This window comes from Notamacropus eugenii, chromosome 7, assembly GCF_028372415.1.
Source record: "Notamacropus eugenii isolate mMacEug1 chromosome 7, mMacEug1.pri_v2, whole genome shotgun sequence".
Lineage (NCBI taxonomy): Eukaryota > Metazoa > Chordata > Mammalia > Diprotodontia > Macropodidae > Notamacropus > Notamacropus eugenii.
Window position 1 is genome coordinate 144,297,380 of NC_092878.1, and position 15,870 is coordinate 144,313,249.

At 38.0% G+C, this 15,870-nt stretch overlaps 1 long non-coding RNA gene across 1 annotated transcript; it reads left to right on the forward strand.

Annotated features, from left to right (window-relative positions):
• The first annotated feature begins 227 nt into the window (after positions 1-227).
• LOC140513322 (uncharacterized) lies at positions 228-14,625 on the forward strand. Its single transcript, XR_011970138.1, has 3 exons — positions 228-673; positions 2,712-2,800; positions 14,259-14,625. It is a non-coding gene; the product is annotated as an uncharacterized lncRNA (long non-coding RNA).
• The last annotated feature ends 1,245 nt before the right edge of the window (positions 14,626-15,870 follow it).

Sequence of the window (15,870 nt, forward strand, 5' to 3'; positions counted from 1 at the left end):
TGTCTATTCCAAGTGTGTGAAGACTACTTCCGGTGGAACGGGTGGATGAGAACTATTAGTTCCAAAGGCCATAAAGGTGACTAAAGCAGCGACTGCAGAGCTCTTACAGCTTGGTAAGACATTGAAGACACCAAGGGTAGCCCACTGCATCCCTGACTTTTGTTTTACCAGTTGTCTTGGATGACTATGGAAGAGAGAATGAGACTGATGACTTTGGTCAACCCTTCATCATTTAAATTCAATTCACCAGGCGAGTCAACCATCCACGTGGGAGAGGAAACATCGCCCCATGACATGATTGACAACAGCTTGAGATTTTCAATTATAAAAGAGACCTTGTTTAAGTAGCTAAGTTTGTTTGGTTTTTTCCTTACCTTGAATTTCAAATTCAATTTAAAAAAAAATTGCTGTGTTCACAGCATAAATTTATGCTTGCTGCTTTTTCTGGTGGTGTTAGGTGCACATTAAAGAAAAAAATTTTGAAAGAAAGGTTTTTTTTTTTCCTTCGAATTTTTCTTAAGAGAAGAGCTGGAGCTTACCTTTCCAACAGCATAGTTGTGAATTCCTTTGGTGTTTTCTTTTTCCTCTGTGGTTTGAAATATTTGACTTGGTTATTTTTGCTGGAGAAAGGGATCCTCACCTCACCATTCTGGAAACTACACTTTTTCCTATAGTAAGTGCATTTTCTTTTGAGAAATGATATTTTGTTTATGGCCTGGTTATCATGGAATTGGTTCTTTTATACTTTTTATTTTGTGAAAGGCCAAAGTGCTTCTCCATACTAGCTTAGCTTCATTTCTCTCTGTTGCTATCATGAAGACGTTGTCATGCAAATTGTCTGCTGCTGAATTTAATTGTGTGTTGTATCTCTAAGCAAGCTTTTAATGCTACTATATGCATTATAATTAATTTCTATATGTTGATACATGAAAAGTCATTGGTCCTGTTTTCATTATTTGAATTTATGTCTGTGGCTGTGAAATTGTATTTTTTAAGCATATTAACTCAATAGAACATTGTATACACATTTATTGTTTTCATTAATATTTGTGCATTGCTATATACTCAAGTGGAGTAATTTCTAAAATAGATGGAAAATGCATAGTTGCATAATGTTGCCATACACTTAGCTTGAATATAAATCTTCTAATAATAGAAGTAGACCAAACCTTAAGCATGAGGATATTTTATGGATATTGTGCAGGCAAGTAAAGAAATTGGAAGCATAGGTAATTAAGGCTACTCATGTTAAGATGGGCAGACAACTCAGAAAGATTCTTTACTCCCAGATGAAAATTTAAAGCATAAAGAATTGACAATTATTTCTGGGAACGTTATGTTAGTTATGAGTTCATCTTTTGTATTATATTAGTTCTATGACATAATACAAAATATATAATTATTAGCATTATATTAGTTCACCCTTTGAAGAAGAAAAATTACGTTTCCATATAATTTGGGAGCAAAGGAAGGAGCCACCATAGGAGGCATTGCTATAGAGAAACTGAAGGTCAAAATTCTGGAAATATCAGTTTATCTGTCAAAAGGCTTAGATAATGCCTCCTGTGGTAGGCAGTCACCATTCACCCAAAATGAGTGTATTCCCAGAACTGGTCTGTGTCCCCACAGAAAAATAACACTGAAATGTTCAAATTGGGTGAGAATAGAAGGTTCCTCAGGTAAATTGATGAGATTGACAGGGTCTACGAAGTCTATACTCAATTACAGTGAATGACCCTTGGTCACAGTCAGATACAGTGTGAATGTATACCAACTTTATCTGAGATGTTTGAGGAGGGCAAATATATAGCAGCCTGTATCAATTTTATTTAAAGGAAAAAAGGTCTTGAGTTCCTTCTCAGGGTGGAGTAGTTTGAAGACAATGATACAGGTACATTCTGCAGACCCTTAGAATGTGAGCAAAATTGGACTACAAGGATTCAGGTAGAGATTTGTGTCCATCATGAGTCTAATGGCATTGCAGGTATGAAGATGGAAAAAAATATGGCTGACAATGACAGAGGTAAGACAAGTCCTCTGAAACTGAAGGGATCAGTGTACTAAGAAAGACTTGACTTTAATGGTTTTGAGATGATCTTCTCAAATGCAGCTCAAAGAAGGAGAGAGAGAGAATGAATGAATGAATGAATGAATGAATGAGTGAGTGAATGAATGAATAGTATCCCTAGTAGAAAGTTGAAAACACAAGCCCAAAGATGACCATATGAGAAGGGAATAGTATGCAACCTAGTGGTCTTTGAGAGGCAGAGAATGAAAGGAAGAGGGCATAAAAACCTGACCTAGTAACACCTCCAACAGGTCACCAGAACAACAGATCTACTCTCTATTATAATTGTGAAGCCAAGAGCCCTACACGTATTTACTGGGCTGGTGTTAGAAATGTAAAATTGTTTATACAGAAGATGATCTTTTCCAGCCTCAAGAAACCAGAGAAGGACACTCCAGAGGCCTGAAGTGATAGTCTCACTGACCTCATCATCAATTCTTCATAGATCAATTTCTTCTAAACTTAAAAGAGCTTAGGAAAAAGTGATGGTAAAAATTGAAAATATGGTCTGAAATGCTGCCCTGGACAATGATTCTCCAGTCTTTATTTTCTAATTTTTGACAGATTTTGAGAAAAATGCTTTTAAAACCTATGACAGGGTATAAATTGGATAGATTGAGTGATACAGATTATCTCTACCTAGGATACATCAAAACAAACTTGAAATTGACAAGAAATTGTTGGTGTTATGGAATTGGATTCTGAAGAACTGGTGTGCTCAGACTTTCACCGGTATGTCAACATTATTTGGAATTAATTCTAATCTTTCCAAACTCTAACAGGATATTAATAGAATATGCTTCTATTCCTAATGCAACAAGCTGGAATTCTAATAATTTCACAGTTTGACCATCCTTACAGACTGTGCAAAGACTTACAAAGGAGGATAGACTAGCGATGCCAGCGGATATAACAGTTCAACCTGTAAACTGGATCCTAAGGCATTTTACTTTGGACACTTTCTGGGGTCGTGTGTTACTATTGCAAGTGTGTTAAGAAATATGTTGCTATTTAGTAATGATCAAGTGACTCCACTGATATACATGTGACAGAAGAGACTCTGAATCAGAATGGAAAGAAAGGCAAAATTATCTTAAAACCTAAAAAGCTTCATGGAGATACATAAGACAAGTGTGAAAAAGACCTGAAGGACTTAATCAGTTGCCTTACACACACTGGTATTGGCTTATGTAGACTCAAGCGAGGCTTTATTTTCCTCATATATGTTTGAAGGGTTGATAGCTATTCTGTAATAAGAAAGCAATAGTCACCAGAAACCAACTGAATTAGCCAGTGATTTGTTTGTTTTTAGTTTGACAGTGTCTCCTTACAAGCTTGAATTCTTGACTTTGAAGGGATCATTGAGAAATTCAAAGGTTGTTTATGTGGAACAAAGCTCCAAATATGAACTAATAACACTCCAATAGCATATTTTGATCAGTGCGTAGTTGAGTGTTGCTTGCCAGAAATAGCAACACTGGCCAATTATGATTTCATCTTATACTACAAGTTTAGGAAGACTGGTGTGGATAAGCATGCCCTTGTCCAGAATGTCACATGACATTAGAAGACTGTGTAAGAGTAATTTAAGATACCCAAAGAGCTGAACTCCAACTAAATGGAAATATACCTGAGAGTTGGGGATATGCTAAACTCTCTTCTCTCTCAAAACTGCTCTAGAGACTTTTAGTATACACTAGTTCAAACAAAGGAACAGAGAAAGCAATTAGCGATGAGTGAACACTCATTAGTCTTTAGCTAAGTTGTAATGTTACAGATGAACTTAATGAAACTATTACACACTTCTAAGGGTAACTATAATTAGTATGCAATACCAATTATTGCATATTTGAATATGTTTGCTTCTGTTGCCATTATGTTCATTTGACTGTTTTGTGTTGCGTTCATGTTATGACAATTTTTGTTAGTTTTGCTTGTGCATTAGTGTTCATAGTTAACTATATTTATACAGATCTCTTCATAGTATCATTGTTGCAGTTAGTTAGCTTTGCTTTACTGATTAGTCATTTTTGTTATGATTAATTTCTATATCCCATAGATATAAATGTACTCTTGTCTGTGCATGTGTTATTACATGGTATTACATGTCCTACATGTAACTTAAGACTTTCACTGAAGTATATTATGTAATGCTTTGCATAGTACCATATCTAATGAATATTCTGTCACATTTGGGGTTTGTTTTGTTTTAGTTTTTAGTAGCTCCAATGACTTCATTACTTAGCAAAATATTCTTTGTTTAAAGTGCTAATGTTTGTGTTTGTGCTATAGAGTCAAAGTTTATCTAATATTGGGAACAGAACTGACTCGGGCTGGTACCCTGTTAATTCAGGTTCTGTTAGAAAGAAATGAGGCTTCTATAGGTTATTCAATAGTTAAGAAAAGTAGGTTTTCTTAGCTGTAGCACAGAAAGGATATTCAACTTGATACCACTTTTGAAAATCAGTACTCTTCTGTTCCTGGACCCTAGCTGCTACTGAGCAGATGATACAAAGTTATACCATAACCCTTCACTCTGGGGAAGAAACTTCTGCACCATTAGCTTTAGTCCTCTGTAAAAGGGGAATAACGCTATATATAACCTGTTCTGGGACCTACTTGAAGGGGCCAACTTGTGGTTGACTCAGAAAATGGAGGTATCAGAAAACTCAAGTGGGAAAAGTGAGTCCTTCAGAACTTAGAAGTTTCAATAAAATTCTGGTCTTCCTATTTAGATAGTAAGAAAGTCAGTATCTGTAACTTATTCTGAACTGTCTCCAGAGTCATGTGTCTTCCCAATCACTGCATTCCTCAAAACTATATGGAGGTGATGAAAAATGCTATCTACCTCCAGAGAGAGAACTGGTGAACTCTGAGTACAAATTTAAGCATACACTTTTTTTTTTACTTTATTTTTCTTCGTTTTCTTTTGCAATATGGCTAATATGGAAATATGTTTTGCAGGATTTCACATGGATAATATATTGCTTTCTCAATGGGTGGGGGAGGGATGTGAGAGAGGGAGAGAATTTGAAACTTAAAACTTTCAAAAATGAATGTTAAATTAACTGGGAAATATTTAATAAAATATATATTTTTTAAAAGTATTGGAGGAGGTTGGATGCTGAGTTTTCTTAGTCTTAATCTCCTCACCTTCTCCATAATATCGGCCACCATCTAATCCAGAGCCTCAGCCACTGTCATAACAGCCACTGTTATCTGACCCAGTCAATAATATATAATCAGTGCCCTCGGGGAAGAGACCCCTTTCAGGTTTCTGTCCACCAGACTGTGGCTGTATGAGAGAGGTGTGAGATAGCCCAGGGTAAGTACAGTGAACATATATCGCACTTCTCATCTGGAACCAAACTGCTCCTGAATAATCTCAGCTGCTGAGATTGAGGGGGGGAAAAGAAATATTAGGAATTAATAACTTTATACTACTCACCTTGGTCCTGGACTACCTGATCTTCCACATTAATGAGATCAGGAACAGCTGTAGTGATGGATATGAAAGCTTTGTTCAGAAACCTATAGTCCACTGTAATTCACCAGGAGCAATCCACCTTCTTTAGTAGCCCTACCAGGTTGTGTAAGGAGCAAAATACTCCAGCTTCCTTCATCTTCTTCACCAGAGAAGAAATATCTACCCTACCTCTAGAAGCAGTATTGTTTGGTACTAACTACCTGGACCATTTCACGTAACTCTAGAGGTTTCCATTTAGCCTTACAAAGCCCAGCACTGAATTTGCTAAAAGGGAGTACCAGCTTCTAAGAGCTTATAATGTCCATTCCCATGTCCTTCTGATTAGTCACCTCATCTGTGACTCATTGTCTTCTATCCACTTCTGTCTTAATAATGATGCTCCGCTCTTCAGTGGTCTGCCCCTGACAACCTGTATGGAAATCAGGATGTCTCTATATATCTACTTGGGGTGACCCCCTGTGGTAGAAACTTAGTTACCAATGTCCAACAATTGCTTGTATAGTTGGTGACACTCCCCCCCAACCACTTTGGGTCTCCACAATTTGAAGATATGACCTCTAGTTACCTTAGGGTCCTACAGGTAAAATAATCCAATCCTCAGGGGAATTTTGGCTTTGGCCATAGGCAGACTTGTCTCCCAAATCCTTCAATTCCAAATATAATGACTTGAGTGGCTCTGGATTGCCAAATAGGATGGGAGCCTTAAGGAATGATTTAAACTTAGGTGAAGTTACAAGTCTTTCCTCCCCTATATCATATATCATGATGCAGCTTCACTAGCATTCCCCATAAAGTAACCATAAATTGCCTTCTTAATCCTATGTTTCAATGCCATACCCAAAGCTCCCTACAACAGGTGTCATCCTACTCTACAGAGGGAGGACCTCATCCTGACCACCCTCACTGTATCTTTTTGTAACCACAGCTATATTAACTCTCATGGCCATTGCTATTCCACCCTCCCACTCAGATTTTACTAGTTGATCTAGTCATCCCTGTATGGTTACATGGCAAAGACCCACAGCCAAAGCCTAGCCCTATTCAGTTGGAGTTCGAGCCAAAAAGTGGGATTACCCTCAGAGTAGACTATGACAGATCACAATGATGAAATTACATAGATCCATTTCATCAAACTCATTCTCTCTAGAATCTTCCACCTACACTGACCCACAGCAGATCCCCATTATGAAGGCCTCTGTAACAATAATTCATCTTTATATAGCCAAGGATGAGAAACTTTCCATCTAAGCCACCTAAAAGGGGACAAAAGTCCCCAGGGGGAATAATTGATTTTCCTGACTCTAGCATTAAGTCCTGAGAGAAGTCCCCCAGGTCTAGGAAATTTTGCCATGGAAAAGTCTCAGCATTAGCTCTGTAACACACTACCAGAGGAAGATTATGCCTCCTCTGTGTTAGGGGAGTAACTTTGTATTGTTGTGATTATGCCTTCTGAAGTAAATATTTGTGTGAAAATTAATCTGCCTCTTAGTGGCTAATGGAACTGAGATACAGATTGTCCCCTACACTTGAATGAGCACTATCAGTAGGAGCTGGGGCTATTTACAGAGAGCCTAGGGACACTTCTAACCCTGTTAAGGGCACCAAACAACCCTGGGCATAAAGTGAAATCTCACCTACCTGACCTTCTAAGTGACGAGGGCCGTGGTAGTCAGTGTTACATATGGTGACTTACCTGGGATAGAGTCCTTCATTTTTGTGGAAACTCCTGAAAGATTCTCTACTTAGAACTTTTGATATTATATAGAGGAGATTCAAACTTGTGTTTTCTGATTCTTGAGCAAGTCTCTCGATTTTTCTAGGCTTCGTGTTCCTCAACTATAAAATGAAGCTATCTAGACTCTCTGACTTCAAAGTTTCCTTCCAACTTTAGATCTAAGACATTTAACATTTTCTGAGTCTCAGTTTTCTCCTCTATAAGAGGGGGATCAATAATAAATAATACTTGAACTCTCAGTTTGTGGTAGGATTTTAATGAGGTAATGTTCAAGGAAAGAAATCTACAAATATAAGGTATTATTTCCTGCTTATTAACAATTACTGAACTAAGCTAAATGTCATATTTAGACTATTCCTAGGCAGTGCTTGAAAATGCTGATTTCTCCTTAAGCTTTGAGAATCACTTTCCATCATTTTAATAGAATAATAGGAAAGAAGGAATATATCTGACTCTAAGCATTTATGGTTCTTGTTGGGGAATTTTTAGTACAACACAGATTTTTATTTCTTCCTTTCTTGTTCACATTCCCTTTCTTTCTTCTTCTCTCCTTCCTCTTTTCTTTTTCTTTCTTTCTCTCATTCCCTCCTTCCTTTCTTCCCTCTCTCTCTCCTTTCTTCTTTCCCCCTTCCTTCCTCTCTCCCTTCTTACTTACTTCCTTCCCTCCCCTCCTACTTTCTTCTCTCCTTTTCTTCCTTCCTCCTTCACTTCCTTTTTGCCTGCCTTCCTCCCTCCCTGCTACAACAATTCAGAATGCCACTAATTGCAAAATAACAGGTGAAATTCACAAGCACCACTTGGGGGAAAACCAGTTTTAATTATTTAAAGTCCCAAAAGTAAAACTTTAGTGTTAAGAATTTTTTAAATGAGCATTCATATGTAACAAATATATATGTATATATTTATCTTAATTGACAAGAGGGGAGTTTAGCAAGAAAACTCTTTTAATCTCTCCTCTACTGAAAGAATGAGGGAAAGATTGGGATGAGAGGAAAGGGGAAAAAATGTCAATGAGAGGAGGGAATAGGAGCAGACTTCAACAACAGAAGCTCAGGGATACTCACCACAGGTCAGGGAAAGAGCTCTTTTCGCCTAACACCACATGGAGCACTGATTAAGAATAAAACAGGTTAAATTGTAGATTAAGTAGAGTATTTATACAGCCATGTTGATTTAGTTCAACAAACATTAAAGTTCCTATTGTGTGCAAGGTACCAAACAAATTGCCAAGGAAGAAAGAAGATACAGCAATATAGCCACATTATAGATTTGAACATGGAAGTAAGTACCTAAGGGAAAGGGAAAGTACTGTTAAGAGTTCAAAGAAAGGAATGACAAAGGATCAGGCAAGTTTTCCTGTAGAAGCTGACATTTGACCTTGATCTTGAAAGATAGCTACAATCTCAACAGGCAGAGATTGGTGGTGTAAATACAGGGAGAGAGGAAGTGTCTCCCATTATATAGGGTGGTGTGAGCAAATACAAAACAGGAAATGAATCTGACAAGTTAAGGCATTAGTGAGTAGTCCAATTGTACTGGGAGCATATTTAGGGAAGGTTAATTGTGGCTAGATTTTGGAAAGTCTTGAGTATTGGGCTAAAGAGTTTGAACTTTATTTGATAGAAAATAAGGATTGTTTTGTGATCACAGGTTAACATTAGAAACATTACTTTGACAGTGTGTAGAGTAGAGGGTGTGAGAGAATAGGAAATGAGAGTGAAGAGAAGCGTTCAAAAGACCATCTATTCAAGACTAGAGAATTAAGTGCCTTTTCATATTTTTGTATTGATAGGTTTTGTTTTTACATTATTTCTAAAAGTTTTCCTCAAAGATTTTTGTTTGTTTTAAAGAGGAAAAAATTTCATTTAATCCAGCCAACACATCATATTGACAGTAATAGTAGTCTCTCATACTTCTGCAAAGGGAGAAAGGAGATAGATTTTCCTAAATCTTCTCCAGGGGTAAGCTTGATCATTCTAATTATATAGTGTCCAGTTTCTTTTTTTCTGTCTTCCTTTTACATTGTTATAGTATATATTGTTTTCTTGATTCGTAAGTCTTCTTTTCTGAATTCTCCATCTTTGTTGTTTCTTATGATGTAGAGATATTCCACTAAGGAAAAGCGTTTTGATACAAGTAGATCCATAAATGTAAGAACACCCATACCCTTTATCTGCATCAGTACATTTGGCTCACTGGACTTTCTGACAGGAACTCCATTGTGTGACACCATCGGATCTTATTTAATAAGCACTAAAGTATTTACCGAGCCACGGTCTATGACAATAAATCCATGTGTCATCTTTCCTTCCGCAGTACCAACCAATGTCTTATGACTCAGTTTGTATGCTCTATGCATTCATTAAACCAGAGGCCAGGAAATGGTATTCCATGATTTTAAGGAACAAGATAACCTACCCTTTGGGGAGATGAAGGGGGAACTGAATACCATGTGATCCCTTTATTTTAAATAGCTCTTTACCAAGGCTCCCTTGGCCTCCCCTGTTGACAGACTCACTCCCATAATTTTATTTATGTGGCTTTGGGCAGATCTTAAAGAATTGGTGGGAATGTGGAAGAGGAAGATCAACTGAGGGAAATAACCAGGGGGTGAGGGAAAAGAAATCCAAATATCTGACGTATGGAGAGTCTTTTATCAGGTACGTCTTCTTAGTTTTTCAAGTGCCTATCATATCACACAAACTGCTCTTGAAGAGCCCTCCATTTACCCTCTCCCCTAATTAAATGTGCACTTCATTAATGTAAATTGGGGGTTTAATGCTCTTGTTGAAATTCTGAAGAAAGTGCTATGGCCTTGCGAAATGCTTAAGCATCATTGCAAATTAGATTAGGGACCAAGAAAGGCAGTAAAATTAGAATGATAATGGTTGATATGGCTTCCTGACAGGCATGACTATTCAGGGATCAATGGGAGGGAGAACAGTTTCCCGAGCCTAAAGTGAAAGGCAGGGACAAACGTCAGCCTACAGATGTGGCTTTTGGAAGCACTTTCAATTAGTTTAATTTGGTAAATGGTGGGGATTTAGAGGCTCTCAGCCAGTCATACAAGACAAGAATACATTGAAATGTTTTTCACTTTTTAACATAAAATAGGATTGGCTTTAGATTTGCATTTCTCGAACAAGAACAAGGATGTGGGGGTGGGGAGGGAGAAAGTCTTAAAAGTGTTTTTACCAACTCTGTTTTTGACAGTAGAAATGATTGTGAGTTGTTTTCTTTTTTATGGGCTGAGACTAGAAACTTCCAAATGGTGAAGAAGAAGAAACATTTTCCTTGCTAGTGTTCATTAGTGCCCCATATAACCAAAAGAAGAAATGTCTAAAAATATGTGAATTTTTGGTGTCTGGAGAAGGAGGAGGTGGTTCTGAAATTCCCAAATGCCCACTAATGATATGCTTTCTTCTGCTTCTCAGAAGTTTTTATTTATTAAGCTTTTGCAAAGATTCTTAACCAAAGGTCTTCAAACTTGTTTCTTTAATACTTAGACATAATACAATTGTTTTCTTTGTAATCCTATGTATTTTATTTTTGCATATATTATCCTATGTATTTTCTCGGTTTTACATTATTTGGGAAATTTGCACTAGACTGTCAAAGGGCTCTATCTCACATACAGAGAGAGAGAGAGAGAGAGAGAGATAGAGAGAGAGAGAGAGAGAGAGAGAGAGAGGCAGGCAGAGAGACAGAGAGACAGAGAGTGAGTTAAGCACTCCTGCTTTAGGCAGACTGCTAGATGCTATAGTGGAATGAGCACTGGGGATAGTAAGGAAGACCTGACTCCAGTGTGTGTGACTCCAGACAAGTCACTTTATCTCTGTTTGCCTTAATCCATTGGAGAAGGAAAGGGCAAACCACTCCAGTATCTTTGCCAAGAAAAGCCCATGGATAGTATGGTCCACAGGATTACAAAGAGCCAGACACTACTGAATCCATTGAAAACAGCACTAGTCGACAGAGTGTTAGGTCTGGAGTCAGAAATTCCTGAGTTCAATCCCATCTCATACATGTACTAGTCGTGTAACCCAGGACAAGTCACTAAACTTCTGTCTCACAGTTTCCTGAATTGTAAAATGGTGATAATAAAATTTCTTACTTCCCAGGGTTGTTGTGAGAATGAAATAAGATAATATTTGTAAAGCCCTTAGCAGAGAACACATAGTATGCACTTAATAAATACTTCCTTCTTTTAGTACCACCAACATCCAGTGCTGCCCTAACCACATATCCCAGAATAAAAATCAGAGGTTAAATGATCACCTAGTAAATATTATGTCACAAAATATCATGTCACAAATTCTAAACATATATAGATGAAATCATAGTCAAGGCTCAAACAGCAATTGAGTATTAGCTTAGAATTGATATTTCATAGGATCATAGGATGAGAGTCTGGAGCTAGAAAAAACCTGAAGTTATCTTGCCAACTCACTACTATTAAAGATGTGGAAACTAAAGCCCCAAGGAATTAAATCGCTTTCAGAAGGTCATTTGACCAGTAAGAAGCAATGGCACCCCCAGTCCTAAATCAATATGTAAAAGCAAGTGAAAACTATTTCTGACTAATCAGTCTGATTGAGGTTGTTTACAACAAGACAGACACTGTTGCTTGTCAACCATTCTAACTATGGCTTTCTTCTTGCTTAGCCAATATGCTACTTAGCCCTCTTTCATGAGGGTTCCTGTATGCTGGTATAATGGAGTGAGCACAGGACTTGGAAGCAGAATAAATGATGGCTTGAACAAGGGAGTGAATGAAGGAAGAAAATCTTGTTGGTAGCATGGTCCAGTGGCGGGGATGAATAATATTAAGAATGACTGGTCATCTGGTTAAAGAGGGTTGTGTGTGTGTGTGTTATGTTTTGTTTACATAGAATATTAATTTCAAAAGGAGGGGAGGGGAGCAGCTAGGTGGTGTAGTGAATACAGATAGAACAACAGTCCTAGCATCAGGAGGACTTGAGTTCAAATCCTTCCTCAGACTTCTTACCAGCTGTGTGACCCTGGGTAAGTCGTTTAACCCCAATTGTCTCCCAAAAGAAGTGTGTGTTTCAGGGGGGAGGGAAGAAGGAGGTGAGGGGGGCAGAGACCTGAAATCAAACTGCCTTGTTATAAGTGCCAGTTCCACTTACTACTGATGTGACCTCAAACTGAGAACTATATACACTCAGGTGCATATGAAATGTGACTAATGGGGGGCTGAAGTTTCCGCTTGATCTGTCCTCCATCAAGGTTTAGGAACTGAACTTATAATTTCATTGATATAAGGATATCCCAGTCTTAACTGTAAAACTAACTACTCCTGCCAATTCAAATTAGTACCTTTCCTGCCATTTGCAATGCTGAAGAGTTTGGGAACTTGCTAAGTGTTACACAACCAGTATGTATCACAGAAAGGACTTGAGGGCTTCTTGGCTACTAAATCAACTCTCTGTCTACTACACCATAACTGTCTCTCATTCTCCAACAAGCACCCAATAAACAACAGTAAAAAAAGACCTAGAGAAGGGCAGAGGTTATATGAGATGACTCTACATTAGCAGTAATGTGCTTTATAGTGATTGGAACCACTTTTTTAAAGCATTGAATTATCTGATGTTGATGGGCACTCACTCCTCTAGGAGAAATACATGGAGCAAAAACCTGGCCCAGTTCACTGTGCAGGACGGTTTGTCTTGCCAAGCCAGTACTCTCCCCATTGCCAGCTAAAAGTATTCGATTCCATTAATCTTTCATTTATAGTAAATATGCCTGATCTTATTTTTAATTCTCTCAAATAGATTGATTTGGCAATGTCACTTCACCAACTCAAAGGTTCCTGACGGAAAATGCTCACTTTAAATTCATTTTGTTAGGCACTGGTTCTCTGATTTTATGTAATTACTTTTGAGATCCGAGTCAGACTTTTAGATTTGGAAGCAACCTAAGAGATGATCTTGTCCAATCCTTTCATTTTGCCAGTGAAGAAGCTAAAAGCCACAGGAGGAAATGGGCTTCTCTGGACAAACGGCTTGTGCATTGTAGCATTCTAACAGAGAGCTCAGATTGTGTGTGCTATTTACATTCCCCTAAGAGTGGTTCCTTGTGGTCCTGGAGAATCTTCTGTGATGCTCAAAGCATTTTATAGCTTTGGTTTCATCAGTCCCCACAGAATCCTGGAGAGGGCAACAAGAGAACAAATTCCATTTCTTATGCTTCTTTCACTAATGGGGAGATTTAGTCATTGAATTGTACAATTTGCTCACAGTCACAGTAGAATGAGGGACAAATAAGAGTAATCAATCAATCAATCAGTATCTATTTAAAGTGCCTAAAAAAACCCAGCCCCTTTCCTCAAAGGATTTACATTTTATTGGAGGAAGAAAAAAAAAATCTAAGAATAGATACAAAATATATGCAAAGCCAATAAAAAGTTGGGGGAAGTAAGCATTCCTATTTGGGGGATCAGGAAAGGTCTTTTGCATGGATTTGAGTTGAGCATCAGTGGAAGTTAGGGATTCTGAGAGACAGAAGGGTGGAGGGAGTCTGATCCAGTAATCATTATATCTAAATACCTAATCGGTTGTTTCTAGAATTTCCTCAAAATTGATTAGTATTATATTAATATGTTTCTTATAATAATAGAACCTTATATTTTTATCAGATTTCTTGGTTTTTCAAATCATCTTCAGATAATTTTATTTCATCCTCACAATTCTGGCAGGCAGGAAAGGTATTGTTACCCCAGCTTTACAGATAAGGAAAATGAGGCTCAGAAAAGTTAAATGACCTGCCCAACATACTCTGGTCAGAAAGTGGAAAAGTAGGAACAACAACCCAAATGATTCTAGTACAAGCTTCTTTTAAAGAATCAGCAAACATTATTAAGTGCCTAATATTTTCTTACAAGTAATGATGCAATATGTGCAAAATGCAAGCAATCTTTTTTTTTTTTTTTTCAATGAGGAAAGACATCAGAAGCTGGTTGACTCAAGAACTGTCTCATATGAGGATCACTCAAGCTGAGCTTTGAAAGACACTAAAGAATCCTGAAGGGTGATGTGAGGAAGGCCTGCATTCCAAGCACAAGGGAAAACCTTTGCAAAGAGCAGAAGTGGCAGATGGACCACCATCAATGAAAAGCCAAGTCTGTACAGCAGAGTACATGAAGAAAAAGAATGAATCAGACTAGAAAAGGATATTAGAGCCAGGCTGTGAAAAGTTCTGTTTAAAATACCAAACTTTTTATATCACATTGTCTCTGTCCACATGATATAGCTTAAAAGCATATCCTATCTTGGCATCTTGTTTGAATATACTTCATAGATACAGTTGCAACATAGTAGACTATAGCTTTACTCTCTCAAGTCCAGATCTGTTACATTCCCCTGAGCCAGAGTTCTCCAGTACCCTGAAAGAATCGGGAGATCCCTTTCCTCTGCCATTGACCAGTGATGAGCACTTCCATTCAATTTAACCACTTAACATCAGATTAGTATTGAGAAAGAGATATTTACTTCACAGATGTAGCAACAAACATGAGCCTCTAACATGTCCAAGACATACTCCTTGGATACCACCTGGGTTTCTTGACAGGGAGGAAAGGATTTGGTTTAGTGTTTAGCTCAGTTTCTACCAAGTTCAGGACCAAAGTTTACAATGCCAGCTTCTGCTGGGTTAGAGCAACTGGTGGTCCTCAGGGCCATGTTGCTGGGTTAACATTAACATCTGGCCTGGATTTCTGGACTCCTGGTTTCACACAACTTAAGCTTGCATTCCAGACTTGAGACTAATATGTGCCTTACATGGAAAAGGAGGAAGAGGTGTCCTCTCAGGCCCTCCTCTCTTACAGCATAGTAAGAATGCAGAAGTCTTTCTCTCTAAGATGTAAATGTAGAGGAAAAAAGCAACAGTGCTAAGTCAAGCAGTTTTAAAGACACAGCAAGTTCTGGCTACAAAACCATTAGGAAAAAAGGTCACTCAGGATAGCTAGGTGGCACTGTAGATAGAGCACCAGCCCTGGAACCAGGAAGAGCTGAGTTTAAATCTGACTTTAGACACTGCCTAACTGTGTGACCTTGGGTAAATCACTTTGCCTTGATAGGGAAGGAAGGAAGGAGGGAGGGAAGGAAAAGGAAAAAGAAGGAAAAAAGGAAAAGAGAAGGGAAGGAAGCATAAAAGAAAGGAAAGAAGGGAAAAAGAAAGGAAGGGGAAAAAAGGCCACTCCAACCACATAATGGACCAAAGTGGAATATCAATCATGTGTCAGTTCTCCACTTTCCCAAGAAGGGGATCTTCCAGGGTCGTCCACATAAGTGATGCCATCTTAAGGGGTCTAGGCTTACACCAAACCCCAAATACATGTACCCATGAACATCTTGGCCCATTTTCAGGAATTCTGCAAGTTAAATGTTCATTGTTGCTAACTTCAGCACTCATATGCACTGATTATTTTTTCCTTCTTTTCATATATTCACTATCATTTACCTGAATCTACTACATCAGAAGTTAGGGAAAGTCACATTTGAGAGGAGGAGGAGCAACGAAAACTATAAGTAAATTCATCAAGACTAATAATGGATT